Source organism: Pinus tabuliformis, chromosome Q (genome assembly GCF_031772625.1).
Source record: "Pinus tabuliformis cultivar Carrire ecotype Pingquan chromosome Q, CPIR1, whole genome shotgun sequence".
Lineage (NCBI taxonomy): Eukaryota > Viridiplantae > Streptophyta > Pinopsida > Pinales > Pinaceae > Pinus > Pinus tabuliformis.
Genome location: NC_142296.1, coordinates 857118504 through 857127954, shown reverse-complemented (window position 1 = coordinate 857127954; position 9451 = coordinate 857118504).

Here is a 9451-nt window from a genome sequence, read left to right as displayed (position 1 = left end):
ACCACTTGATCGGGCCAGTTGGATTTTCAACTATCGAGGGACTTGGCACGAGTTTTTGGTATCCAGGAGGAAGTCGTAACGGTGAAACCGGACGATCTTCCAAAACTCTCTTCGCCTCATCTAAGAATGGACAACGGTGGATGGCGTGATCGCCTTCACACAGTCTGCAGGGTGATCTTGGTCTCCCTCTTTGTCCTTCACTCTCGCTAGTTGACGGAATGCAATCAACATGTCTATCAGAGGTTGATGCTACCGGATTGTGCAACCTGGGGGACCAGTCCCTTAGTATCCGGGGAATACAAGGACAATCACGGTGGAAGTGGGTCCCTTTGCAAATGACACATGGCGATTTAGGCCCGGTCGGTGCAGTGTGTGGATTTTTGTCAGATGTCTTTTGCTTGCCCCCAGTCGCCTTCGCCATAGGCCCCTTCTGCTTCTTTTCTCTCTTCTTCTTTTCCTTCTTCTCCATGGGAGGCTGAATTTTGCCGGCTCTACCTTGTGAAGATGAAGGATCAGAGGAAGAATTGTAAGAAGTGGAAGGCTGGTGGGTAGCTCTAGACTGGTCTGACTGTTGATTCAACTGCTCAGGATTTGTGGTGTCTGAACTACATTAGTTGAAAATAGCCATACAGGTAGGCCAATTGTCAATCCTGGAAGTGACAATGTGGCCATATGGGGTGCACCAACATCTCCCCAAGAGGAGAAGGGACTGGGACTTCCGCCAAGGTGACTTCCTTGGTTGGTGGGCTCCATACTTTTCAACTAAAAGATCAACGCGGGAATAATAGGTGATTATGTTCCGTTTAAAATAAATTTTATTAACGACGCTTTAGACACAACTTTGCTTTTTCATGTTTTAAGAGTCGAGAAAAAGCTAAAGATGACTCTAGTCTCCTTCGATGTTTTAACGAGCCCGAAGTGACAAATGCTCGGATGGACTTTTTCAGTTATAGAGTTTGAAAAAGGCCAAAAGAAACTACTCTGGAGTTCTAGGCAGAGGGTGTGCCAAACTTTTTGCGAAACCACAGAATACGTTTTACGGTACGGGTGGTCGATCTTCGTGAATGCTGTGTTCACTGCATCGCGATCAGTAGGGTGGCCGACACGGCTTCCTATGGATAAAGGCTTTGTTCCTATAGGGGTCTCCCAATATATACGCGACGGTACGTGGGAGCACAAGTCCGTATTAGTGCCACCGACTCTCAGGAGGAATCACCCACCTTCGTAGAGATCGACAGTCACTATGTTTAACGACGCCGGAACACGTCTCTACCTAGACCTCTATGTGTTTGCGTTATGTTACAAAGCGTTGTTATGTAAATTGAATTTATTTTAATGTTGATCTTGTTTAGCAGTTCGCCTTTAAGGATCACCACGAGATGTATGTAACAAATTCCTGAATGCAGTCTAAGATGAGAAGCAAACTTTTCAATCTTTCAACTTTGAAAATCTTAACTACTGAGGAGAAGAAAGGCAAATCTTTTCATACAGATCATAGAGCACACACTAATGCAAAATTTCCTAAATCAGCATGCAAACAGTCAAATGCAAAATGCACAATGCATGTATTTTCTTTTCCCTTTCTTAATGTTGATGTATTACAAAAAGAAAGTTGTTATATAACTTTGATTTCGATTTAAAGCGAAAACAAACAAGCTTGTCCAAAATCAAAAGACAACTTAAGATTTACTTGTTTAATCACTGGAAATACATGAAATCAAACCATAATGATGAAAGTAACAAGACTAATCAGCTATGGACAGCAAACAAGCTAACTCTTTAGACCAGCAAAATGCCTAACACAGGTTCAGATCTAAGAGGCCAAAGCAAGACTAGTTCACTTTCGTTATGGGAAATTGTAAATGATGTAAGAAATACAAAAGAACAAGTACAATTTCGTTATATAACAGAGGCAGAATGATGGCAAGTAAGGTTGGTTTCAGAACAGGTACAAGACTGGTAACTGGCTGCAAAATCTATAGTGAAAACAGGCAAGAAAAAGGGAGGAAACCCCAAATGCACAAGGCAAAATTGGGCCAACGCAGGTGCTGCACAGCCAGTCTGGCTCTCAGCGCAGGTAGCCCCTTCGAGACCTGCGTTGCAAAGCAGGTAGCCTGTGTACTACCTGCTTTGGAAAATGAAAGTTGCGTTTTCTCAGTTTCCGGGTCACAATTTTCTCAAAAATTCACAGTTTTTGCTCAAATCAGAAGCTATCAGTCAAGTACACACTAAGGGATGACAAGGAAGATGAAAAGCTATCACTAAGAGCTTACAAGGATCCTTGTAGATCAGCTCTTCAAATCATGAACATGCTCAGAAATGAGCTAGAGTAGCTGCCCTCTACTTCGCTTTTGATATAGTCAAAAGCTTTTCGATTTGGTACTCTTTTGTTCAGGAAATGAATAGCAAAATACTACAAACAATCAAACAGATACGATCCCCAGTGGATTCGCCAGTTTGTTGTAGGGAAAAGTATCCGACTCGGATGACCCTATCCCACTCTAAGGGTGATAGTACCTCAGCAACAACTGTAAAGAAAACTACTTAAGGTTTACTTCTTTATGAAAGCAAGAGAGAATGAAGAAATGCACTAACCGTTGCCTTGCGCTTAATGTTGAATCCAAACTCTTCTCTTTGCTGCTTGCTCCCAGCTCCTTGCTCTTTTGCTGGCCCAGCTACAATGAGATCCTACAAAATAACAAAGAAGGAAACTACAAGAAGCATGCAATCATAACTGATTCAAGGATTAGCATAAATCAAATATACAATTATCACAATACATCATTGAAACAAGTGCATATAGAAGAACCTCAATAGCTTTTATTAATGGAAGAAGTAAAGTTCTAAGAGTGTTACAACCATTGAAGGCCCCAATCCAGCAACACCTCCCAGCAGAAAGAATTTCTCCTCTTCACCTCCTTCAAGCAATCACCCAATAGTTCTATAGTGAAACCAATAGCATATCATTACTTTGCACAAAATTCCAGCCTCCTGAGCTCATAGGGGAGAGCTCAATATATAGATGAATTGAGAAAGGATGAGTCAGCTTGCAACTAATGTGTAGCTGCCTTGTGTCCTCTCTCTCTTCAGTTGATCTTCAGTTCTTGAGTCCACTTGGAGAACCTTGCTTCCACTTGGAGAAACAGAGCCTCTGACTCATCACAAGGCGAAATCCCTGATCCAAGTGTCATTTTTGGAAGATTCCAGAGTAATGACTCAGTGTGCCACTTGTCCCATCTCGCTCAGCGCAGGTGGCCTTTGTTCTACCTGCTTTGCAACGCAGGTACACCATGGAGGAGTTGAGTTTCAGTGCAGAAGCCTAGTGGAGCACCTGCTTTGATTTCAGGATTGCTTGTTTTTGAGTGTTTTCAGGTGGAGAACTGATCTGAGAGCTGTTGGTTTGCTGACCTTGTTCCTCTAGGGGTAGGAACATCATGTTTAGGGACTTTGGATCCCTTGGATTATTGACAATTCATGCCTGATGCTGTAAGGCACAAAATTGTCTATAACAGATGCCCCCTAAAGTATGAGGTCGTTTATCGGGTGAAATGCTTTATTAGGAGGATCCGAAGTTCATTCAATCTGCTGAGAAGTGTCCTGTAATAAGATACAATACAATACATTATTTTTCATTCTTTTTCATGATCTAGCTGAGGTGGGCATTCCCATGCTCAGCTTTATAAATTCATTTTGGTACATAGCACAGACGATCGTCTGATGATAGACTGATAATTCTCTGCTGAAATTATCATCCTTTGAGAAGGATGATCATCTGCTGCAATGATGTACATATCAAATGTCTTTATATCCTGAATATATATCGTAGCCCGGATGGATGAAACTAGATCCGGGGTCTTCAATCTCTTCCGATCTTCACTCGATGTACAAGTCGATCCATGTGAGAATTTCTTGAAGTCGAACATGGAAAGACATCGCTTGATTACCGGTCAATGATGTAAACCGTTAACAAGCGCGAGAGGAATCACCGATAAGGATGATGACCCTCAAGGTACAGCAGTACAATTCACATGGTGGGAATAAAGGACTTGGCGTCGACCACCATGCAAAATCTTCTGGTCGAAGGTCATTGATGTATACCTGTCGCCGGAAGTGAGAAACTTGCCATTGAGGTATGCAAGCTTCAAAGTACTGAAGGGGTTGTTCCTAGATCAACTCCTTGGATAATGAGCTGATGTCGACAAGGAGCGATCCGTCAAAGGAGGGCCTTAATGAATCCCACATCAGTGACACGGAACGGAGCTAGTGATTGTGATGAGGTGAAAAACAAACTGTGATGTATGATTCAGGGTGGCGGTCATGAAATGGATGAAGGACAATGTATGGCAGTGGATGGGACACGGTTGACTCTTTGCAGAACAACATCTCTTGAACATATAACGACACTGATGTGATGGATTGGGAGCATTACCCCAAATGTGGATGGTGTGGCGAGGACCATGGTGATGAGACTGGTGAATGAAACAACCCAACCCGATGTGATACGGAGGACAAAGTGTCATGTTCAAGAGCGACTTGCTACCATTAAAGCTGTGAGGTTCTCCCAATTTTTCCCCAGTCATTGCTGACCAGTACCCCTTTATTTTTATCAAGCTTGAGGAGGATAACATATGCTTGTTCTATAACCTGCCCTTCGGGCAAGCCCATCGCTATGTTTTAACGAGCCTAGCGATAGGGAAACTCGTTCTCGTCTAAAGACAAGTTTGTCGCTATTTAATGAATTTAACGAGTCTAACGACAAGGATAACTCGGTCCTTTTCATTTTTAGAGAGTCTGAAAAGGTACATAAAGTCAACTCCAGAATTCCTTTTTCGTCATCTAATCCCTTAAGTCCGAAAAAGTATAAAACAATACAGAAGGGATGAATTTTCGATTGCTTTAACGAGCCGAACAAAACAAGCGCTCGATCTTTTTGTGAAATAATCCCTCAGGTCCAAAAAGATTAAAATCTAGAGGAGGGATAGCTCTTCCGGTCGTTTAACGAGCTGGAAGGCCAAAACTCGGCAAACTTTTCATATTTTACGAGTCAGGAGAAAAGAGCTCAAAGAAGACTCGTCTTTTGAGGAACGAGTGATAAACAGGGATAGCAGCAGATTCCAGGTACAGGTTGGAATTTTCCAATCACGGCAGTGTCACAAGGATGGCTAAGTGAAATCACTCTTCGCAGCTGTTCCTCAAAATGGGTAAACAAACATATGGAGATGAACGATTGGCCAAATGAACGGATGGAGGTGAGACTGCAAGAACATGACCAAGGGCTTTAATATGGCTGTCAAAGGTTACATTTACCACGGTTATTTACCGGTTCATTTTTTCTGGGTGAGCTTGAACTCTAGGGGAAGATTGCTCACAACTTATGTTTATTTTTTAACGAGCATGAACTATGTGCTAAAACTGCTCGGATCTTGCGTTTATTTTTTAACGAGCATGAACTGTGTGCTAAAACTGCTCGAATATACCAGTCATAATACAAGAAACGCCTCAGGTGAGATAGCTATTTTTTAAGGAGCTTTATCTCACGAAGCTATGCTCCTATTTGGCAAGTTTTGACTTTTGCCCCACATCCTTTCTTTATGCAAGCTGGAAACGGCTAATCCTACGAGTTTAACGGGTTAGACCTACAGGTTTAAAGGGAGGACCTAAAAATTTAAAAAATAAATAGTCGTCCCGTGCTTGCACTCCAAAAGGTTCGCATGCCCCCAGGTATAAAGTATAATTTCAAGGCGCTGCCTCTTTCTTACTATCTGAAAAATGGTTCTGTTCGCTGCCGCAAACTAAACTCTTTTTCCCGGCGATGTCTATCATTAGGTTGCTAAGGATGGTGACTACTTGTTGCAGCAATTTCATCTCTTTCTTTGGAGGCTGCCCCTACTTATCCTTCAAAACATATGTTTTAATGGGTGAGGCTTGCCTTCAAAGATGGTGGCTACTTGCCGCCACAAATGGATCTCCTCCCTCAGGAGAGCCTACTTTTTAGACAAAGGGAGCGAGAAGCTGATTATCTCACTCACATAACTTTGACAAAAGAACTTTATCCTAGAACAACCCTCTCTTCCTTCTTTCGGACGGGGTATGGACTAGTCCCATTCTTCTGCGGAAATTAACTTTATACCCAAGGTTTCCTCTGCCCAAGGCAGGCCAGGGTGCATGCCCCCTGGGTCCCAGTTACATCTTTCCGAATCACTCGCATTCATCGGGAAGTAGAACCAGGGGTGGAGGCATTCCTTGAGTGAATAAACCGTTAAGGGATGGTATTTGACTATTTGCGATGCGTGATCCTGGAAATGAAAGTTGGTCTACGAGCTTGACCATTCTTCCTTCGTGCGGAAAACACATAACTCTGAAGAGTGAGGACACTATCGCCTCCATGCAATATATATAGTCTCGTCCAAGGAGTAAGTTATACACCAAGGGTCCTTGGACGACCATGACGTTCATATGAACTGTCTTCCCCTTCAATGTAATGGGAACATTGGGGAGAATCCCTAACGGGCGACTGGTTTCTTTATCAAAACCTGATAGATTTCTCATCTCAGGTAAAAGCGCCGGGGAACCCAGTGCTTTCCAAGCAATAGAGGAAAGGATACTCACAGATGCCCCTTCATCAATGATAGTTCCAGCCATCACCATTCTGTAGATTTGGACAATGATTCTGAATGGGATACTGGCTGGTAACCGGGGTCTGCCTAGTTGATTCCAATCAAAGGACACAACCAGGTTGCTTGGTGGTGGGACCGAATACACGGCTGGATACGACCCTGACGATGTTCCTTCCTGCGATAAAGGAATGGGCGCGTTGCCCTGATGCTCATCAGAGTCTGTGTTGATGAAAAGAATCTGGATGGTGTCATCCTTGTTCTCTTCAGTGAGGGTGTCATTTGAAGATGAATCTTCAACGACGGTGTCATTTGAAGATGAATCTTCAACGACGGTGTCATTTGAGGATGAAACCTCTGAAGGAAGAACCGGGTCAACTGCCATTTCGACCTTTAGACTTTCGTCTGGTCTGGATTCAGTAGGTTCATTCTCAATGACCGACACTTCAGCTGACCACTTGATCGGGCCAGTTGGATTTTCAACTATCGAGGGACTTGGCACGAGTTTTTGGTATCCAGGAGGAAGTCGTAACGGTGAAACCGGACGATCTTCCAAAACTCTCTTCGCCTCATCTAAGAATGGACAACGGTGGATGGCGTGATCGCCTTCACACAGTCTGCAGGGTGATCTTGGTCTCCCTCTTTGTCCTTCACTCTCGCTAGTTGACGGAATGCAATCAACATGTCTATCAGAGGTTGATGCTACCGGATTGTGCAACCTGGGGGACCAGTCCCTTAGTATCCGGGGAATACAAGGACAATCACGGTGGAAGTGGGTCCCTTTGCAAATGACACATGGCGATTTAGGCCCGGTCGGTGCAGTGTGTGGATTTTTGTCAGATGTCTTTTGCTTGCCCCCAGTCGCCTTCGCCATAGGCCCCTTCTGCTTCTTTTCTCTCTTCTTCTTTTCCTTCTTCTCCATGGGAGGCTGAATTTTGCCGGCTCTACCTTGTGAAGATGAAGGATCAGAGGAAGAATTGTAAGAAGTGGAAGGCTGGTGGGTAGCTCTAGACTGGTCTGACTGTTGATTCAACTGCTCAGGATTTGTGGTGGTCTGAACTACATTAGTTGAAAATAGCCATACAGGTAGGCCAATTGTCAATCCTGGAAGTGACAATGTGGCCATATGGGGCGCACCAACATCTCCCCAAGAGGAGAAGGGACTGGGACTTCCGCCAAGGTGACTTCCTTGGTTGGTGGGCTCCATACTTTTCAACTAAAAGATCAACGCGGGAATAATAGGTGATTATGTTCCGTTTAAAATAAATTTTATTAACGACGCTTTAGACACAACTTTGCTTTTTCATGTTTTAAGAGTCGAGAAAAAGCTAAAGATGACTCTAGTCTCCTTCGATGTTTTAACGAGCCCGAAGTGACAAATGCTCGGATGGACTTTTTCAGTTATAGAGTTTGAAAAAGGCCAAAAGAAACTACTCTGGAGTTCTAGGCAGAGGGTGTGCCAAACTTTTTGCGAAACCACAGAATACGTTTTACGGTACGGGTGGTCGATCTTCGTGAATGCTGTGTTCACTGCATCGCGATCAGTAGGGTGGCCGACACGGCTTCCTATGGATAAAGGCTTTGTTCCTATAGGGGTCTCCCAATATATACGCGACGGTACGTGGGAGCACAAGTCCGTATTAGTGCCACCGACTCTCAGGAGGAATCACCCACCTTCGTAGAGATCGACAGTCACTATGTTTAACGACGCCGGAACACGTCTCTACCTAGACCTCTATGTGTTTGCGTTATGTTACAAAGCGTTGTTATGTAAATTGAATTTATTTTAATGTTGATCTTGTTTAGCAGTTCGCCTTTAAGGATCACCACGAGATGTATGTAACAAATTCCTGAATGCAGTCTAAGATGAGAAGCAAACTTTTCAATCTTTCAACTTTGAAAATCTTAACTACTGAGGAGAAGAAAGGCAAATCTTTTCATACAGATCATAGAGCACACACTAATGCAAAATTTCCTAAATCAGCATGCAAACAGTCAAATGCAAAATGCACAATGCATGTATTTTCTTTTCCCTTTCTTAATGTTGATGTATTACAAAAAGAAAGTTGTTATATAACTTTGATTTCGATTTAAAGCGAAAACAAACAAGCTTGTCCAAAATCAAAAGACAACTTAAGATTTACTTGTTTAATCACTGGAAATACATGAAATCAAACCATAATGATGAAAGTAACAAGACTAATCAGCTATGGACAGCAAACAAGCTAACTCTTTAGACCAGCAAAATGCCTAACACAGGTTCAGATCTAAGAGGCCAAAGCAAGACTAGTTCACTTTCGTTATGGGAAATTGTAAATGATGTAAGAAATACAAAAGAACAAGTACAATTTCGTTATATAACAGAGGCAGAATGATGGCAAGTAAGGTTGGTTTCAGAACAGGTACAAGACTGGTAACTGGCTGCAAAATCTATAGTGAAAACAGGCAAGAAAAAGGGAGGAAACCCCAAATGCACAAGGCAAAATTGGGCCAACGCAGGTGCTGCACAGCCAGTCTGGCTCTCAGCGCAGGTAGCCCCTTCGAGACCTGCGTTGCAAAGCAGGTAGCCTGTGTACTACCTGCTTTGGAAAACGAAAGTTGCGTTTTCTCAGTTTCCGGGTCACAATTTTCTCAAAAATTCACAGTTTTTGCTCAAATCAGAAGCTATCAGTCAAGTACACACTAAGGGATGACAAGGAAGATGAAAAGCTATCACTAAGAGCTTACAAGGATCCTTGTAGATCAGCTCTTCAAATCATGAACATGCTCAGAAATGAGCTAGAGTAGCTGCCCTCTACTTCGCTTTTGATATAGTCAAAAGCTTTTCGATTTGGTAC